Source organism: Rattus norvegicus, chromosome 4, assembly GCF_036323735.1.
Source record: "Rattus norvegicus strain BN/NHsdMcwi chromosome 4, GRCr8, whole genome shotgun sequence".
Classification (NCBI taxonomy): domain Eukaryota; kingdom Metazoa; phylum Chordata; class Mammalia; order Rodentia; family Muridae; genus Rattus; species Rattus norvegicus.
Genome location: NC_086022.1, coordinates 60,336,520 through 60,356,375, shown reverse-complemented (window position 1 = coordinate 60,356,375; position 19,856 = coordinate 60,336,520). Strand labels below are relative to the sequence as shown.

At 46.4% G+C, this 19,856-nt stretch overlaps 1 protein-coding gene across 1 annotated transcript in view; it reads left to right on the top strand.

Annotated features, from left to right (window-relative positions):
- Window positions 1–19,856, top strand: part of Copg2 (COPI coat complex subunit gamma 2) — a 135,499-nt gene that overhangs the window by 112,578 nt on the left and 3,065 nt on the right. The window lies entirely within an intron of this gene.

The window sequence follows — 19,856 nt, the reverse complement described above, 5'->3', positions numbered from 1 at the left end:
GAGTAAAGAGGCTGGCTTTAAATTTGCACCACCATCCTACCAGTGTTCAGAGGTATAAGATCACATTTCTCCCTGCTGCTTGCTTCCTATCACTGGTTGGTCTGGTTTCCTTTTTCTTTCCCAGGTATCTGGGAAGCATCGCAAGTTGACTAGAGCACTCTTTTTTTTTTTTTGGGGGTTCTTTTTTTACTAGAGCACTCTTAAGGGCTTCTTCCTCCTGCCTCTGGGACTCCCTACTTCCTTGTTCCTTGTCCAGCTTGTGTCCCTGCTCCCCACACTTGCTCCCTGTTCTCTGCTCTGTTCTCCCTGGTGTCTCCTCTGCCCTCTCTCCTATAGTTTCTTTCAGCTTTCCTGTAGCTATGTACTGTTTCTCATCTATTTCTTCTTGTCCACATCAAGAGAAAAAGGAAATTTTTACATCTTCTGTTCTCTCACCTGTGTATTTCCTGCCATCTTGTCAGCTGTACATCCCCCAGTGTGTTCTTGAACCTGACATCACTACTCAAAATCTTGCCTCTTTCTCTTTCCTACATTTTACCTGCTTTTCCTAAATCATCCATTGGGTTTGGTGACCTGTCCACATCCTTTTGCCATGTTCTCTGGCCATGTCTCTGCAGGCACTGTAGCTCCCTCCTTGCAGATACTCTGAAATGGCTGAAGCACAGGTTCAGTGGTCACTGCGAAGTGGCTGTTCCGCATTGGTTCCCAGCTGTGCTGCCGCCATTTACAAGTATTTTACTGCTGACTTAATAGTCTCAGTCTGTAGTAGTCTTTTCCCAAGTCCCTGAGGTTACCTGTCTGTGCTGTCTATGCAGGTCCCATTTTTACAGTGTAAAGCTGCCTGATTTAGACCTCTTTGTGCCTTTGCCTCCGCTCTACTCTGCTCTGTTCTGCCTCTCATGTCTGGCCTTGATACACCCACCCTATCTGATGTGTTTACTAAAATCTGAATGTTCTCCATTTGGAAACTGCATTCTCCTTCACTCTTCACAAGATGGCATCATTCTGACCTCTCATTTTCAATAGTTCTCTCGCAGTTTCAGTGTCTCTCATGTCTCTGTCTTCCCATCAGCTAGACTAGTCTCACATGCCACGTATACCACTTTTCCATAACAGCCACCTGGAGTGACTGGGTGTCTATTTAATCCTTCCATTTTTCACATCTTCTATTCCTTTTTTTTCCCAGAGAACCTCTACTTTCTTTAGGTTTATAGGGGCATTTCCTCTGTTCTCTGCCATCAGGCTATTAACTGAGAAGTCTACCTAATGTCTGTTCCTTTCCTCACCTCCTCTACTCACCGCATCTCACTGCTGTCTCATCAGTGCCAGGCTGGGTTGCCCAGCATATGCTCAAATTCATCCACTGTCCAAATACACCCCTAATCTTTGTCAGCTGTCTGAATTCACCCCTAAAAAAGCCTTAGCTTTTTTATTCCACCATTTTGGACAGTTGACCAACTCTTTCAGACTTGTTCCCCTCAGATTTGCCAGTTTGACCTTCACTGAACAGTACTAGCCTAGAATATTTCTGAGGTACCACTCTCTATAGCCTCACTACCCTTGGCTTCTTTGATCTTTGCATACATAGGCCACGTTCTTTCTCTTGCACACCTCCATATTTGGAAGGGAATTTTTCTGATTCCTCATGTTCTCTCTGTCTTTGAAGGCTATCTTATATTCTTGGTGTATTGCACTCAGTATGCTGACAATAGCCCTCTCTTCCCAGATCTACTGTTTCATTGTGTGCTTTCTTGTTCCTCTCCGTTTGTCTGCGTTTTTCTATTTTTTTCTGAGGCATGGTCCCATACAGTCTTCGCCTTGAACTCTCTGTATACTCAAGAAAGACCTCACGCTGATTGTCCTGCCTTTCCCTCCATGGTATACTGCCAAGCTCAGTTTTATCTGGTGTCAGACAATACTCTACCAACTAAGGTTCATTGCCAGCCCCTCCTTGTTCTTCTTGCCCAGTACGTTATGTCAGCATCTTCCATCTGCTCTCATGTGCTTCATAAACTCATTCCAGGACCCTGATGATCTTGTCACCTGTAAATCTTGTGTGTTATCCACTAAAGTGTTGACATCCCGTCACTAGTTCTCTGTTCTGAATCGTCTAGCTACCTCTGTAGGATCCCATGAGTACCTCACCTTACCCCATGCACCTGTCCCACCACAGTTTGACATCTTTGCTTCAGATATACATCCCTTTACCCATGTGCTCAGCCTTAGCATCCCTGTGGCTCAAGACTGGGTTCTTACTTCATGGAAACCTTTCAAGTATACTTCTGTGCACTTCCTAACATCCTTCTAAAACTATACTTCAGAAGATGTCCCATCCCCATAGACATGCCTCCTACCCTATTCCTACCCCCTCTTCACTCCTGCCCCACACAGCCCACCCCATCCTAACACAGAAGTGTCCATCCTTTCCCTGACTGATACCTCTCTTCCTGGGCACTCCAGTCCCTGATGACAGTGACCACTACTCTCCCTCTTCTTTCCTCAGAACACATCTCCCTCCTTGACCAATCATGAACTGTTGGTTCCATTTTCCTCTCCTCTGCATCGCATGCACAACCAGTCGCACACCCCATCACCTCTGTGCGTCACCGTCCATCTCTATCAGCCTCACCGCCCCACCTCAGTCCTCAGCAGCAAGCACAGCTGGCAGTTGTCTCTCCCCCTGCCCCTGAGGAAACCCTCTCCCAGCTCTCACCCTTCCTCACACCTTCCTTCTGCACTGCATCCAGTTGCTCACCGTCATCCTCCTGCACTGACAGGACCTTTCCTCCCCAGTCTGACAGTCATGACTCTGATGTCCTCCTCCATCTGCTTCCTTCCTTCTCCATAGCCATCTCCATCCCCCACTTCCACCAGTGATTCTCACCCGAGGGTGCATGACCCCCCAGTAGCCTATCAGAACCATCTTCTGAGTAGAGTTGTTGTCAATGTTTGTGAGCAGGTCACTGCTGCTCCCCTCTGATGTTCTGATAGGCTACCAGGGGGGCGTGCCCATCCCCCCCCCTCGGGTGGAACCCCCACCCCCCACCCCCTGGTTAGGAATCACTGCTGTGGATGGCCCCCTGCCCTCCCTGGCTTTTGTTCCCCCATTCCCTCCCCCAGCTCTCTGATGGTGACCATTAGATCTCCTCACTCAAGCATCTCAGTGCTTCCCCTTCTCATATGGACAGAATACTCCCCACTTAGTATTATTTCCTTTGCTTCAACAAAAGTTTATACGAGTCCCCAACCCCAGTCTGTATGAGTGAGCTGTTTTCTTTTTCAGACATTTCTCCTCGTGCTAGTCACCCCTACCTAATATGACTGTCTAATATTACGATGTTATTTTACCTCAATCTTATTATCTGTTTTAATTTTCCCTATTCTTTCCAGAAACATACAGTGAGCCCTAAAGAACTACCTCCCTTTTATCTATCCTTACTTTCTGCAAATCATTCTTTGACCCTCATCTTTCCTTTTCTTGACACCTGAAGCTACTCCTCCTTTGGGTAGATCCTATCTTTCCCAGCAGGCATCCATCTATTCATTTGAGCACTAGACATGGAATTATTTTCCAGCTCAAAACAGTAGAATTATTTTCTTAATACCTGGCACTTGGCTCGTGTCCCCTACCCAAATCCCATCCCAATCCTCCCACTCCCATCCCCACCCCATCCCACCCCACCCTACCCCACTACTCCCAACCCTCCCCTCCCCACCAACCCAAGTAAACCCCAACCCTTACCCCTCCCCCACCCACCCCCCCTTCCCCGCCGGATCCGTAGTAAAGAGCCTGGCCTAAATGTTACTCCTGCAAGAATACTTTATTCAAGAGAATAATTCAGCCATCTCACCTTGCCTATTGCTCACTACCTTTTTCTGCTTCTCCTTCCCCATTCGGAGGTGTACAAGCGTCCTGGGCACTCTAGGTTGCCATCATTATGGCCCTGGGACCTCCCATGTGTCTTCATTCCCTGATGGTATCCAACTTGTCAACTTCTACCTTGTTCTCTGGTGTCCATCCTCCCTGGGTATGTCTTGTGCCCTGTCTGTCTTCCATGTACTGCATCATCCTACTGTAGCAATATCTTTTTCTTGTCTTTCCTTCCTGGCTGAGGTAAACTTTCTTGCTTCATTGCTTTGACTCTTACGCTGTTGTCCAGCTACCAAGTATTGGTCACTCTGTCACCTCTATTTCTGTAGTCTATGGTCTTGTCTTGGATCTGCTCACTTGTTCATGTTCTTCCCATCCCTATGTCACCGTCTCTACTGCAACCAGTCAGTATCACCGGTCTGGATGTTCAATCGATCCTATTCTACCTAACTTAAGGCTGCCTTTTTCCCACACCCTCTCATACCAGCTTATTTCTCTTCTTTCCTTTCCTTCCATAAAAGAGAACACAGAACATTATAGCCACCTTCCTGTTCTTTTCCTGTCTAACTTAGCCTTCTCCACAAAAGGATTCCCAAAGCTAAATGCAGCCTTGTTAGTTGCACTTGCCTCTGCACAGTTACAAGATTATCTAGAGGATCCCAGCCCCTTCTATATCCATCCTGCATGTACCTGCATAGTAGGGATGCTCCCATCTTATAGCCTCTTCCCCAAGCATCAGATCCATTCTGTTCTGCTCTCCGTTCAAAAGAGAACCTTCCAATTGAACCCTACTCTGCGCTACTAACCAGCTTCCCGATTTACCTTCTACATTAAATATGCAAACCCTGCAGAGCTTAGAGGCCCTCTGGCCAATTCCACTCTATCTCCTGTTCCTGCACAGTCTCCTGTTGTATAGCACACCTCTCTCTATTCAGCCAGTCTTGAACAGTGGAAACACAGGTTCAGAGGTCAACTACGAAGTGGCTGCTCCGCATTGGTACCCAGCTGTGCTGCCGCCATTTGCACACATCTTGTCTCTACACTCTTACTGGACTCTCTCCAGGAGTCCAGTCCCACGTGGTTGAGGTAGCCTAACAGTTGTCTATGCAAGAGTCTATAAGGTGCACCTCACCTGGTTTCCTCTAATTAATTCAAGCCACTCTTGTCCCTTTGCTAAGACACCATACAGTTCCATTCTACAAACTCCTCGGGCTTTTGCTTCCATTTTTCTCTTCTGAAATCTAGCATTCATACCATCAGCCTATAAATCTGTCCCCTGAGATCTGCCAGTGTTCCCATTAAGAGACACTGTGGTCTACTTTGCTGTTTTTCATTGTTACCCCTTGACCATTGCTGAAACTATCACAAACTCATAAAGTTCTCTTCTGTAATGCACCCTCTTCTGTCTTCCCATCAACATTCCTGACCCAGTTTGTCTCTCACCTACACTTTCCCATGCCATCCACCTCCAGCATACCCCTTCCTGCCCTGAATATGAATGTAACCCTTGCACAGCCATCGCCTGTATTTTCACATGCTGTGCCTGCTACAGACCCTCCAGTTCCTCTTCATATGCAATGGTAGTTCCTCTGCTAGCTCCCATTTGGTCCATGGACCCAGGAATTCTTCCCCCATGTCTACTGGATGCCTAACTTCCCCTTGACGGTTACCATTATTGACCATCTCTGTTCCCAGCCAGCTCTCCTGCGTTCTTCTGTCACATGAATTCATCCCACACCGTACTAGCTGTGCTACTTTGGTGACAATTTTCTCTGCTAAAGATGTTCCCTGAACCTTTCCTCACTCCCAACAAATGAAAATACGTTCAGTACTTTTTTCATTAGACAGACTGCACCAAACCTACATGTTCTACCCAGCCTCTCAGGTGCACAACCCTGTGCCTGCAAAATGTATGTTGTTTCTGACTCCCAACAACCATAGCTCCCCCTCTTTTCTTTCAGGTGTCCCTTTTACATCTTTTACGAGACAGGGTCTTACTATGTACAGCAGGCTAACCTTCAGCATGACGTTCTATACCCTTAGCCTCCTGAGCTTGGAGGTTATGGACATATGCCACCATATACAGCCTAACACATTTATTCTTTCAGATCCTTCTGAAAGCACTCTTAGGAACTGCCCAGGATTCTACCACCTTATTCCTACCCTAACTCTCATCACCCCACAGAAGCACCTGCCCTCACTCTGACTTGGCACTCCAGTCCCTGAATCCCTCTCCTGCCTCAGCAGTCCTCTCCCTCCATGAGCCACCATGCACTGCTGACTCTATTCTCCTCTGCTCCTGCCTCCCCATGGACAGCCAGCCACATATTCGGGACCCACCTTTCTCAATACAGGCAGCACAGTTGGCAGTGCTCTCTCCCCCTGCCCCTGAGGAAACCCTCTCCCAGCTCTCACCCTTCCTCACACCTTCCTTCTGCACTGCATCCAGTTGCTCACCGTCATCCTCCTGCACTGACAGGACCTTTCCTCCCCAGTCTTGACAGTCATGACTCTGATGTCCTCCTCCATCTGCTCCCTTCCTTCTCCATAGCCATCTCCATCCCCCCCTTCCACCAGTGATTCTCACCCGGGGGTGCATGACCCCCCAGTAGCCTATCAGAACCATCTTCTGAGTAGAGTTGTTGTCAATGTTTGTGAGCAGGTCACTGCTGCTCCCCTCTGATGTTCTGATAGGCTACCAGGGGGGCGTGCCCATCCCCCCCCCCTCGGGTGGAACCCCCCACCCCCCACCCCCTGGTTAGGAATCACTGCTGTGGATGGCCCCCTGCCCTCCCTGGCTTTTGTTCCCCCATTCCCTCCCCCAGCTCTCTGATGGTGACCATTAGATCTCCTCACTCAAGCATCTCAGTGCTTCCTCTCTGTCATACAGACTTAACACTTCTTTCCCTCTCTGTTAACTCTTTCACACACAATGTGCCCTGAGCCTTGTTTGTATGAGAGAGCTTTTTAAACAAACTTATTTCTCTCCAGTCCTCATAACTCCCACCAGTTATGTTTCAGGCATTCTGGCAGTAGTTTTGACTTTAACCTTGTCCTTAGGTTTCCGTATTATCCCCTTCCCACTTCTGATTCTTCCCTCTTCTCTACAGCATCACAGAAGTCTGGGCAGAACGTCACTCTTGTCATGTTTGTCCTATTGCTACAGGTCAACAGGCTACCATTGCTGCCTCCCCCCCCCCCCCCAATCCCTACTGCAGTTACTCTCTGTCTTTTAGTAAACGAAGCTTAATTACCAACCTGTACTTACACCTCTGTACTCAGGGTGGAATCTGCTATGGGTAAGCTCAGTACCTGAACCTAGGCTGTTTTCATTTCACATTATTCAGTCCCACCATTCTCAGTTCCTTACTTCCCATCCAATATAGCAAATCCGAAAATAAACCTAACCCTACCCACTCACCTTTATCCACCAGCCACCCTTCCCTAACAATCTGTAACAGAGAACTTGGCCAACAGTTGCAGTATCCAAGCACATCCAATACTTTAAGAACACATCGTCCTCTTCTCCTTCACTGTGCCCAGGTTTGAAGGCTGGCTGAGTCCTCCAAGTGACTTCATTCCCCTCTGGCACCTCTCTCTTCTTTTGTCCCAGCCTATTGTCTATTAGCCTGTCTCCCTTCCCCCCAACCCTTGTTGTCTATGTTTCCTGTGTGCCTTTTTGTCATTGGTCTTCCATAGTGACTACCATCCTGTGACTGCATTATTGTCCTGTAGTCACACTTTTATTTGAAGTCTTTCCCTGTCTTATCTGATCCTCCATTCCCACCTGTATCACAGAGTTCATCCTCCCATTGCTCTGAGCCTTGTACTTCTCTTACCTGCCTAGTACCTGCCACTTCCTCCCCTCCCCTATCCTGTTCTTCATAGCAGTCTAATCTGGACCCACTCTCAGACTCTTTCCAGCCTCTCCCTTCTCTTCTGCAACCAGTGGCTGTCACTCATCCGGGTATTCCAGTGGCTCTGACTTCAAACAACACTTAGGCTGCCTTTGTTTCCTTATTGCAACGATTTGGTTGACAGGGGAGGGTGTTTCTCTTTCCATTATAGTCATCGAGTTCCTCAGTCTGCAGCAGGTCTGCACACTGCATCCTTTCAAGCTTCTCTTCCTCTTCCTCTGTTGTTTCTAATGCACCAGATCTTTTTCCAAAGAGTGGGAATGTACCACTGTTAGCCTCCCCACTCTCAACCCTGTGTCCAGGTCACCCTTGTTTCCTTTTACTCCTTTGGGCCCACATTATCAGATTGACACTCAATTTTGAAGTCCTTCTATTCATACATATACCAATCTTCATCCTGCCTCTCTTCATGTCTTGTCCTTTGACCAAATAAAATAAAAGAACAAAAACCCAGCCTCTAAACTCCTAAGCCTCACACCCCAGGAGCCTTGCTGTATCCTGCAAAAATATTGTTACCTACTTTCTTTACCTTCTCAAACTAAACCTACAAACCCATTGAGTTAAGATCCCCTACATCAACGCTCCACTAACCACATCTTCCCTGCACGGTCTCTCTGTTCCATAGCATACCCTTTAGCCAGCCTTGAACAGCAGAAGCACAGATTTAGTGATCACTGAAAAATGGCTGTCTCTCATGGGTGCCTAACTGTGCCTCCGCCGTTCACATGCATCCTGTAACTACCCACTTGCTCCATTCTTTCTACTTGAGTCCATTCCCATGTCCCTGAGGTTGCCTTCCAGAGCCATCTGCTCAGGAACTGTCATAAAGTGCATGTCACTTGGTTTCTCTACTTTTTCGTAAGAACCCCATTCTGGAAACACTTGGAGTTAATCTCCCTTCTCCTAAGGCTTGACACTGATACTTCTATCCTTCAGAGCTTCTAGCGCCCCCATTTGGAGAGATTTACATCCAGACTTCCCCTTTCATATAGTGGCCCAAACCACCACACAAGATCATTACATTTTCTCCAGAACTGACCCCTCTTTTCCTATCAACTCCTTTGATGCACTTTGACTCCTCCTTTCACTCCTCCTCCTCCACTTTCCCATAGCAGCCCAACCTCAGCCTCTCTTTCTGCCCTAAGCATGAACTTAAATTTTGCATGTTCCCCTATACTTCTCCCTATTGTTGCTTTCCTGAGACCCTCCACTCCCACATCATCATCCAGCCTTACTTCTGCCACCTTCCAGTCAATCCATAGACTCAGAAGTTGCTATCTCGCTATCTGCTCAGTTGCTGAACTGTGCTCACTCCTGCCACTGTTGTCCTAGCAAGTAGTGCTAAGTCCATCTGCTCTCCAAATTCACACCTAATCTGTGTCTATATTAAAGTCAATTGCACACCCGGGACCTTCCCTCAGCCTCTCCTCACTTTATATGAGTGCAGATCAATTCTATGCCCACTCCTACTTCATTCTGCTTTGGGCTCCTCTGTTTCTTCACTGCCCATTTCTCTTTTACTTTCACCCATGTTCTTTGTCTTCCCTGAGCTTCCTTTGTCCTTTGCCTGCATTAAGTCCAAGTTTCTGCATGCTCCCTATTCATCCTCCACCACCCTCACCCCACTGTTCCTTACCATGTCTCCCTAGATGCAATGCTCTTCTTACTCCTCTCACTGTGCCTTTCTTCCCTACTTTCTGGGTTCCTTCATTTTACTCTTTCTCATTCTTGCAAATGGAGCATCTTGGCTATCACAGTCTCCCTTGCATTGAAAACCTCTAACCTTTTCTGGGCCCTGCGTAACCATTTCTTCTGCTTTTCTCTCTACTGTCTTACCACTATGCTTCAAGCTACTAACTATGAATCCTCTAGCAGACTTTATCATGAGTCCTACCTTCCTGAGCTCCCCTTGATGCCCAGTGTTTCATTGCATTCACTAAGTTGGAGTCATACTGTACCACTGCACTCCCATCCCTAGGCACTCAAAGTTCGCCTCCTCTTGGCCTAAACTATGGGATCCTCCCAGCATCTTACCTCTGTAGCACAAGGTGACACAGCACATTGCCTTTCACATTCTTCTAAAAACATGCCCAGGAGAAATGAGTCTTTCATCCTCTACTGTGTTCCTGTCCATGCATGTTTTTGTCTTCTGCCCCCATTGCTGTTCCCACACAGAACACCCCATTCCTACACAAAGGTTCCTACTTCACTCTGATCTGCTGGTGGGCTGACAGCTCTCTTCCTGGGCACTCTAGTTCCTCACTCCTTTTCTTCTTTTAGCACTCACCTCCTTCCCTGAGTTCTCCTACCTGTCTCTCATGCACACCCCATCACCTCTGTGCGTCACCGTCCATCTCTATCAGCCTCACTGCCCCACCTCAGTCCTCAGCAGCAAGCACAGCTGGCAGTGCTCTCTCCCCCTGCCCCTGAGGAAACCCTCTCCCAGCTCTCACCCTTCCTCACACCTTCCTTCTGCACTGCATCCAGTTGCTCACCGTCATCCTCCTGCACTGACAGGACCTTTCCTCCCCAGTCTGACAGTCATGACTCTGATGTCCTCCTCCATCTGCTCCCTTCCTTCTCCAGAGCCATCTCCATCCCCCCCTTCCACCAGTGATTCTCACCCGGGGGTGCATGACCCCCCAGTAGCCTATCAGAACCATCTTCTGAGTAGAGTTGTTGTCAATGTTTGTGAGCAGGTCACTGCTGCTCCCCTCTGATGTTCTGATAGGCTACCAGGGGGGCGTGCCCATCCCCCCCCCTCGGGTGGAACCCCCCCACCCCCCACCCCCTGGTTAGGAATCACTGCTGTGGATGGCCCCCTGCCCTCCCTGGCTTTTGTTCCCCCATTCCCTCCCCCAGCTCTCTGATGGTGACCATTAGATCTCCTCACTCAAGCATCTCAGTGCTTCCCCTTTTCATTTAGACTCACATTCTCTTCTTCCAACCACCTCTTTTCTATTTATCCCTTCACACACATAACATACTGCACCCCCAGTCTTGATGAGGACTGTTCCCTTGAAGGCCATTATCCCTGTCTATCTTACTCTCCCACCTTTATGTCAGTATCTTCGATTCCATTCTGGTCCTCTCTGGACCTTTATCTCATTTTCTTAACCTTCCCTCTTCTTTGTATTCAATGCAGAGACACAAAGCCTGCACAGGTTTTTATGCAAATCTCTTGTTTCCTGTAAAAATAGTCCCTTGCTTTTGCCCTCTTTCCTACTGTACTTGAAACTTCTCTAGTTCCTTCTCTTCACAGGATCAGTAAACTTCAACTTATATTTATCATCCTTACCACTCAGAACAGAATCTTCTACAAATTCACTTCTAGAAACTTACTATCTCTTGACCTATGTCCTCAACCCCAATCCCCACCTCCAACATTACTACTCTCAACCCTGCCTTCCAGGCCAGGCCAGTCTGCCTTCACTGAGTGCCTATCCCAAACCTCATCTTAAGTCCAGGAACCCTTTCCTACTAGATCACAAGCACCTGTCCTAAATCTGTGCCTTTGGCAATGCTGTCCACATTTCTACCTAACATTTGTTCCCTCTTTTCTGTTCTCTCTCCTTCTCCCTCTTTGTCTCTGTCTCTCTCTCTCCTATTCTCCCTCCCTCTCTGTCTCCCTCCCTCCCTCTCTGTCTCTTTCTGTCTCATCTCTCTCTGTCTCTGTCAGTCTCTGTCAATTTCTCTCTCTCTCTCCATCTCCTTCCCTCCCTCCCCCTTTCCCTCACTGTCCCATTCTAGTGCCTCATCTCCATCTGTCTTCCATAGCTAACCTCTTTCATTTCCTTTTCAAAAATCTCCCCACACATGTCCTTGCTGGTTTCTTCTCTTTCCAGGCCAGCATCAGCTCCCTGCCTCATATGTAGAGCACAGTCCTCCAATCTGCTTCTTTGTCTTCCTTCCTTTCTTCATGGGGATCAGCTCACTGTGCTAACTGCCCTCTCACTGCTGAGCCACATTTCCTCTTCTCTTCATCCCCCTTGCTCTTCAGGAGTGTTCATTCAGTACCAGTTTTTGCAGTAATTTCTGCCTCTTCTTTTTCTCAGCTGCCTTTGCCTATTTCTCCCCTGCTGATAGTTCAAGCTCTTTCCATCCCATGAGACAAGTTCCTGCAAACATTTTCTCCTTTCTTCCCTTCATTTCTATTTCCCCCTAAAAGACCCCGATGGATTATAGGATGCCAGTTTGGCTGTTTCTCCTTTCAGCTTTTGCACACAACCTTCACACTCATTTTCAGAGTTTAGAATCCTCTTCCTGTTTAGGTACTGCTTCTGTCCTATTAATCTCCAAATTCTCTTCACCTTTGCATCAGCTGACCCAGAAGTGAAGCTTACACACAGCCCAGATTCCTAGAGCCTGCTTTTTTTCCTCCTCTGCCATTTGTCTAACCTTTTTACCACAATACTAAACCCATAATGCCCAGTGGATTTAGATGTCAACTTCCCACCCCACTTTGCCCTGTATGTGAACCAGCACAGACTTCTAGCCACCCTGGGAAGGGGAAGAAAGGTCTAGTTAGCCCTGCAAATGTCTTCTCAGCACTGACCAGCAGATACTTCTACACCATTTAACAAGCTCTTTACCCACATTTTGGACTTGGTGTGCATAATTCCATCTCCACATTCCTACGATGATTACCTGCCAGTCCTATCCTTGCAACCTACTATTTGTGCAAACATTGTTCCATTTTCTGGATCTAACAGAAGTCACTGTGACCCTTTGTATCATGTTCTTTAAGGATGCTACTTTGTAAATGCCAGGGCTTTGGGGTTTCTTCTCTGCTGTATTCCTGTGGCTTGACACTGATACTTTCTTGTCTCCAAATACCTCCATATGGAAACCTGGGATTCCATCTACCTTTTCCTAACCAGCTTATGTTCAAGTCTGGCCCTCTACAATTACCCTTCACTTACTGCCCCTTATGTGTCTTCCAAGTGTCTTTCCTATCATTTCTTCTACCTAACAAATGCTCAGCCTGCTCCTTTTTTATGGCAGCCAAATTCTAATAGTTTTCTTCCCAGTTGGTTATAAATTAACCCTTGCCTCACCATCCCCTGAACTTTCTCCCTTGCATCTTGCCTGAAAGACTGTGCTTGTACTTTAGCATGTACACCTTCTCTGCACCTTCCAGTGTCTCTAGACTCTGGCATCTTCCCTTCTTGTCTGCTCCCTTCCTAAAATTCTCGTTGCTGCCATATCACCCACCTCTTCGCCTCTAGTGTGCTGTCTTGAGTCTGCTTCCTCTCTGCTCTCACCCTAGTCATCCCTGCTTCTTAGTTTTATTACTGCATTAGACACGGTTGTTTCCTCCTCTTGGGCTTTCCTTCAAAGCACTTACTATCCCAGCATGTCTCTCATTGACATGGTAGTCCTGGACTTTTCTAGGTGCCTCCCCCTATCTTGCTCCCTGCTCTGGCTGGCCTACCCATACTCTTTTTCCTCTCAACCTTGGCTCATCTGTCTCACTCTTGTCTCCCCATCTTCTCTGGTGTAGTGTGGTACCTTTCCCTGAACTCTCTGCACTCTCTGCTCTCTTAGCTGTTTTCTCATTCTGACACAGTGGTCCTCTCCCATGTTCTCACATTTTTCCCAACTCTTCACCTCCTCTTCCCTTCTCCTGGGCCCAAATGATCCTTTCCTCTGGCCTTAAGTCACACCTTCAATATCTGTAACTCTTTCAGATGCTCTCTGTGATGTTCTGGTGTATTCTGCAGACCCCTAAACCTGCGCCCTCAGCTTAACCTGTCCTCCACACTCACTGCTTCGCCACCTTTTTAGAGCAAAGGTCCTCTGCATCGAATCGGCTGAGCCAAGTCTACACCCTCTACCCAGCCGACCCTGTAGGCCAGGCCTAGGATTTCCTTCTAGAACTCCATATCCATGGCTCCCTGCAACCTGTTTGTTTCCTTTCACACCCTGATTCTCACCCCAATAAACGTCTCAGGGAACATCTCTCTGTTCCTGTCAGTGTGTGATTTTCTATTCTCCATATAGTCTACCCCATGTGACATAGCCATGCCTACCCTTACCCTAACCTAATGATATACTGACAGCTTCCTTCCTGGGCACTTCAAACCCTAACAACTACCCTTCCTGCTCCTGAATCTCTTGCTCCTCATCACCACTCTCCTTCTTCCCTGCCTCCCATGCACAACCAGTCACACACCCCATCACCTCTGTGCGTCACCGTCCATCTCTATCAGCCTCACTGCCCCACCTCAGTCCTCAGCAGCAAGCACAGCTGGCAGTGCTCTCTCTCCCTGCCCCTGAGGAAACCCTCTCCCAGCTCTCACCCTTCCTCACACCTTCCTTCTGCACTGCATCCAGTTGCTCACCGTCATCCTCCTGCACTGACAGGACCTTTCCTCCCCAGTCTGACAGTCATGACTCTGATGTCCTCCTCCATCTGCTCCCTTCCTTCTCCAGAGCCATCTCCATCCCCCCCTTCCACCAGTGATTCTCACCCGGGGGTGCATGACCCCCCAGTAGCCTATCAGAACCATCTTCTGAGTAGAGTTGTTGTCAATGTTTGTGAGCAGGTCACTGCTGCTCCCCTCTGATGTTCTGATAGGCTACCAGGGGGGCGTGCCCATCCCCCCCCCTCGGGTGGAACCCCCCACCCCCCACCCCCTGGTTAGGAATCACTGCTGTGGATGGCCCCCTGCCCTCCCTGGCTTTTGTTCCCCCATTCCCTCCCCCAGCTCTCTGATGGTGACCATTAGATCTCCTCACTCAAGCATCTCAGTGCTTCACCTTCTTGTATAGACCCTGAACCTTCCCAATTCCCTCCTCTCCCTGTTCACTTTTTCACATACAACATGTTCCTGCCACAGTCCACACTGTATGATTGATATTTCATCTCATTTACACTTTTTTTAAATGTTAGAATTTTAGAAGACCAATATCTGTTTTTCTTTGTATGCTTAAATTTACCTTGTTTTGCACACAACCTGGTCTACTGTGCAATCGTATGCTTCCTAGAACATTGGACTTTTTCTAACTCTGAAAGAAACCTGAAAATCTTAAGCAGCTATTCCTCATTTCCTTCTTCTCCTCCACGAACCCCCCCCCCAATAGCATGTTTCCACCTTTTCCCTCCATTCATTATTTTACTACTTGATACTACTCAGGCCTTCCTATAAGATCTCGGTTATAAACCAACCTTTTCTTAGGCTCGTATATAAAACATGCTCACACTTCTAGCACTTTTCTTGACAGTTTGATGACTTTCATTCTTACAAGGTGTCGTCAGAGTCACATACTACATCATGGGTCCCTAGATCCTGCATGTAGGGTGCTTCAGTGTCTGTCTCTCCTCCTTGAGAACACTTAATGTGGTCACTATGTGCTCTTCATCCATGGCCGCCTCTTCTCCTTTGTTCTCTCTTTTCTCTCATTACCTCATAAGGACATTTCATCTCATGTACTGGTTTTCTTAGGGCTCACTTTAGTTCCAATGTACCTTAGTTGGGCCTACCCGTTCTGTCTTTTCTTCTTTAATACTTGACACTCTCCCTCCCTCCCACCTCCCTCCTCCACTGCTCTCTAACATCTTTCTGATATCACTGAGCCTGCTGTCTAAGCATGGATATGCTCCTCTCGTTTGTGTCCTTTCCCATGTCCATGTGGTGCCTCTGCTCATTTCTTACATTCTCCTTTGTTTGCAATTAGATTAACTGTGCCGCATAGTCCTTTCCATCCTCACAGTTGAGGACATGGCTGTCTTCCCACTTGCCTCCTTCCCACCTCACCCTCCTTCCTTTACTCTTCGGCCTCTCTCTAGTCCCCTAGTCCTCTTCCCAACTTACATTCTTGCTTCACTAGCCTCATTTTGTTGAGGTACCAGGCTGACCACAAATTCAGTGATCTACCTCCCTTGGCCAATAGTCAGTACCCCAGCAGGCATGTGTGCACATGCAAGCAGACACACGCACGTGCACCCAAATTCTTAACTTTCCTGTCAACTGACCTATCTTTGTATATATACTTCCCTGAACATTACCCCTCTGATGTCCTGTTTTCAGTTACCACTTAGTCTTCTCCTTCTCTTTCTTCCCTTAAGAACTACCTCCCTATACCACCTTCTTCCTGCTTTGTAAATACCAACATTTTACACTATGATTTTTATAGTAAATACAGTGCATTTAGAGTTTGAAGAAGCCTTTATCCAGTTTCTTTTTGCAGGCAGGGGGAGCACATTTTCACAACTATCATTAAAAAGCTCATAAAAACTTTCAAGAATGTTTTAAATATAAAATGTTTAAGGACAGTTGTCTAATTATTTTAAATAAAATGTTCAGTAGGAAACACATTTGTAAGTGGTACAAAATGATCCCATACTATAGCACAGAAGTGATGGTTTTAGCATAAATAAAAAGTTGTTATACATTACATACTAACTACATATGATATAAATAAATATTTTGGAAATGTTTACTTACCAACTGATGAGTTCTTGAGTTATCTCGCCCATATTATTGGGAAGATGACAGGAATATTTCACAGCATTTTTTTAAGGTCCTTGATCATAGAAAGTGAGCCTACTGATAAAGTACTATGACCATAACAAGACTATGTGTGCCCCCCAACCCACAGCGGGCATATGTACAAGGGAATTATCACTAGCAAACTAAGTCTAATTCACTGCCACCAGGCTTCCTAAGCAGATGATGGTGGTGGTGTCAATGGTGGTAGGTCTGGATGGCGTGTGTGTGTGTGTGTGTGTGTGTGTGTGTGTGTGTGTGTGTGTGTGTGTGTAGGAGGGAGGGAGAACTTTATATGCTAACTGCTTTTAGACTGTATACTGCAAAGCAAGTGATGCTTGGATTCCTCTTTCTGGCCTGACATTCTGTACCTTAGAGTTCTAAACCAACCTCTCAATTCATGTATTTTATCCCCACTCAAGTACCACCCCCCTACCTGGTACATGTTTTTCTGATTGCTTCTCACTTCTCTCTCTTTCAGTTGGTTCTACAAGATTCTCTAACAAACCCCAGCCAATCCAACCTCACACTTACCTGCCCTTCTCCTACCATACCTTAAACATTCTGTGTACCTATTTAATCTGCTGAGATTTCCTGGATTTCTGATTCAGGTCTGTAACTAGGGGAGAAGTTACAGAAACACTGTCCATGCCTTTCTCTCTGTCAAGCCCAGCATAAAGAGTGGTTTACCCAAACTTTCCTGTCTGTCTATTTTGCAGGCACTCATCATTGTGATCTGAGAGTTCTAGAAATCTCTATGGCGCTATGGTCTCTCTCATTACCATGTTACCTCAGAATCATTGTCTAGGTCACACAGTTCCTCCTGGACTTTAATCTATCTTTTTATATTGTCTTTTGACCCACATAAGAGGCTTCTCCTTCCAGCCAGTAGCCACCTTGATTTTCATCTGTTGCTTTCCCATTCTACACCTCCTTCACACACACCCCTCTCAAAGAACAAAAACCCCTTCGTACAACAGAGTAACTTCTAGAACAGCACTCTATAGCAGTTTGTATTCCCATGCCTTAATACTATGCATGCTTACCCCCATTTCACCTTGGAAATAAAAGTGAAGTTTTACTTTTGAGTTAGGTTCCCATCGTAATGTTCGACCTTTCTCCTAGTATTCTTAGTCCATTCTATGAACAGACTACTCAAATCCCCTGGTGTCATTATATCCAGGTTCATCCTATTCCAGCTCTTCTTGATTCCTTAAACTATAACTCCCACCAAAGCCTCTCCTAACTCAATGCCTGATTCTTCTCCCACTGCAGTGCCATTTTTAAGTCTGGCCTTAAGACCTGAGACCCTCATCCTTTGATCCTTCAGATTCCATCCTGGGAACATCATTACCTCTCTGCCAGTATCAGGGTCCTTCAGACATGCTCCCAGAGAGGTTCCCAGGCTCTCCTTCAGAAACTTCTTATCAATACTTGCCAGCATTCAGATGCTCCTATCTTTCCTAAGTGCTCCTGGTTCCTTTTTCCTGTATGGCCCTAGACACTGACATCTGTGTTACCTGCATACGTGCTTTTACCCCGGTGGCTGTCTGTAAGTCATCATGGGTTCAGCAGTCCTCTCTTCCATCTCCTTTCCCCCACTTTTTAGTCTAAGATTTTCAAAGGGTCCTTGCAATTGGCCATAGTTCAGATTTATCCCATTTTATATACTACTTGCCCTCTACATCTTGGTCATATTGGTTGTTTGAGATGCCAGTCAAGGAGAGATTACCAGAGGACACCCTTCATAACAGTGTTTCTTACCCACATTCTTCTCGCCATCTTTGGTTACAATCTAGCATAACACACATTTCTCTACTGCAAATTCAACTCTGTCACTTTTTCCCCCAGCATTCCTCATCTGGCCCTCTATAATTGCCCTTCCCTAACCACCCTTTGTACTTGCTGTCCTTCCACCCTCAATGCTACCTACCTACTTTTCCTTCTTCAGATTCTAACCTGTCTTATCTGTAATACTTTCATACAAGGCTGCATAGGGGTCATGTCACTCACTGTCAGCCAGGCTACACGGAGCATGTCATCAATATCAATGCTCACTGTGCAATAGTCTGCAGTATCTTAACTACCTGCTATGCTGTCCATTTCCACCCCACTCTAGTCAGTCATAGATGCACAATTCTTCAGATATATTTGCTTCCTCATAATCTTCACTCATTCTCCATGTTGTAACAGTAACTTAGTCTCAGAACAAGCTACCTGCCCACACCATCCACTAAGCAATCCTAATACCTCCATAAAGTTGTGAGCTGTCATTCTATCTTAATCCTTATAAGCTTCCCCTTTCTTAACAACCAGATCGTTCAATTTCCTTCCAACACTTCCTGTTCATGTCCTTCCTCCTCGTATTGTTCATCTTGGCCTCTATGCGCAAATGTGGCCAATTAGATGTACACTGAGCTCTGCCAGGGCTTACTATTTGAGCCCTCTATTCAACACTGTCTCTGCTTGTTGGCCTTCTTCATGTGTTTCTTTCCCTTTACTTCCAGTCTACCTTTTCATTTTCATTCCCTCCAAATCTGGGGCCCAAGAATAGTCTTAACTTTCACTTGATGTCTGCCATTCCTTAGTGCTGCTCTTTTATATCTGAGGTTAACTCTAATGAAGTATTCTGTTCTTTAGCGTCCCTTCTGTTCTGTGTGCAGGATTCCCATGGATTCAGCACTGCGAGGTAAACAACAACTTTTTTTTACATGTTCACTGCTTAACACACTTTTCATGACTCTTAATCTCCTATGTCCTGGATTGTATCTGTTTTCATCTCTGTCTAGACCTATGTGGATCACTGTGGATAGCCTATTTCCTTTAACCCTCTCTTGGCACACCCTTTTCTTCAACCATCTAAGAATCTTCAGATATGTATCCCTTTTTGAGGGTCTTCCCCTCAGTAGTTAACTTCAACTTTCCACTCTGGTATGTGCTAATTAGACACTCTGTCCCAGCCCAACTCCACATCCTTCTCCCCTTCAGCTTCAGCATTACGGTCCCAACTCTGTCTTCTTTTCATACTAGTCTCCTTAACAGTTGGCTCACATTTTTAGCAAGTCCTTATAAAATATACCTTTTTTAAGCCTCTTTAACAGAGGTCTGCAGTTCTGTTTTCTTTGTTCATTTTGGGTTTTGCCTTTCCTGTTTCATGAAGCTGTAGTCTTTATGATAGTAAAGTTCTGCTCTTGCCCTGAAGGGCTCCTCTTACTTCCTCTCATTTCTCTCAATGTCTGCCTTCTCGTGCTATACTAATGCATTACTGCCACTGGCTTGTCCTGCAGCCCTTGACAGATTCCCTGCAAGTCCTCACTGTGTCAACCAGATCATTAATGAACTGTGCCACAAAGGTTCCTTTTACACAGTCCTCCTAAATCTTGTCTTCTAAAAGTCTCACCAGTTTGTCCCAGTTCATCTAGCTGTCCGCCATTCATTTTGTCTCTAGTTTTACCCTCAGGCTCCTCCTAATCCTGCAACTTTCATAGCACTCTGATAAAATTTATATTGAAGGATCTATGGCATTGAATTGTAGTGTCATGAATAGATTACTCATATATATCAATTATATAAAGG